This window comes from Haemorhous mexicanus, chromosome 36 (genome assembly GCF_027477595.1).
Source record: "Haemorhous mexicanus isolate bHaeMex1 chromosome 36, bHaeMex1.pri, whole genome shotgun sequence".
NCBI classification, from domain to species: domain Eukaryota; kingdom Metazoa; phylum Chordata; class Aves; order Passeriformes; family Fringillidae; genus Haemorhous; species Haemorhous mexicanus.
Window position 1 is genome coordinate 311,981 of NC_082376.1, and position 1,311 is coordinate 313,291.

The window sequence follows — 1,311 nt, forward strand, 5'->3', positions numbered from 1 at the left end:
TTGGGGGAAAAATGGGAAAATTGGGGGGAATTTGGGGGATTGAAATGGGGGGAAAGGGGGGAATTTGTGGGGTGGGAATTGGGTAAAAAACCCCAATCCCCTAAACCCAATTTTGGGGAAATTTTTGGGGATGGAATGGAGGGAATTTTGGATTTGGGATGGGGAGAAAAAGGATTTGGGGTGGGGATTTGGGATGGGGGAAAAGGGGGGAATTTATGGGGTGGGAATGGGGGAAAAATTGGGAAAATTGGGGAGGATTTGGGGGATTGAAATGGGGGAAAAGGGAGGAATTTGGGGATTTGGGATTTGGGGATTTGGGGAGCAAAAGGAATTTTGGGGTGGGATTTGGGATTGGGGGGAAAAGAGGGGAATTTGTGGGGTGGGAATTGGTGGGAAATTTGTTGATTTTGAGATTTTTGGGGGTGGAGTGGGAGGATTTGGGATTGGGGAAAAGGGGGAATTTTGGGGTGGGAAATTTGTTGATTTTGAGATTTTTGGGGGTGGATTGGAGGAATTTGGGGATTTGGGATGGGGGAAAGGGGGAATTTGTGGGGTGGGAATTGGGGGGAAATTTGTTGATTTTGACATTTTTGGGGGTGGAATGGGGGGATTTGGGAAGGGGGAAAAGGAGGAATTTTGGGGGAAATTTGTTGATTTTGACATTTTTGGGGGTGGAATGGGGGCATTAGGGGATTTGGGATTGGGGAAAAGGGGGGAATTTGTGGGGCGGGAATTGGTGGGAAATTTGTTGATTTTGACATTTTTGGGGGGTGGAATGGGAGGATTTGGGATGGGGGAAAAGGGGGAATTTTGGGGTGGGAATTGGGGGGAATTTGTTGATTTTGAGATTTTTGGGGGGTGGAATGGGGGGATTTGGGGATTTGGGATGGGGGAAAGGGGGAATTTTGGGGTGGGAATTGGGGGGAAATTTGGCAATTTTGAGATTTTTGGGGGTGGAATGGGGGGATTTGGGATGGGGAAAAGGGGGAATTTTGGGGTGGGAATTGGGGGGAAATTTGGCGATTTTGAGATTTTTGGGGGTGGAATGGAGGAATTTGGGGATTTGGGATTGGGGGAAAGGGGGGAATTTTGGGGGTGGGAATTGGGGTGGAATTTGTTGATTTTGACATTTTTGGGGGTGGAATGGGAGGATTTGGGATTGGGGAAAAGGGGGGGATTTGTGGGGTGGGAATTTGTTGATTTTGAGATTTTTGGGGGTGGAATGGGGGGATTTGGGGATTTGGGATGGGGGAAAGGGGGAATTTTGGGGTGGGAATTGGGGGGAATTTGTTGATTTTGACATTTTTGGGG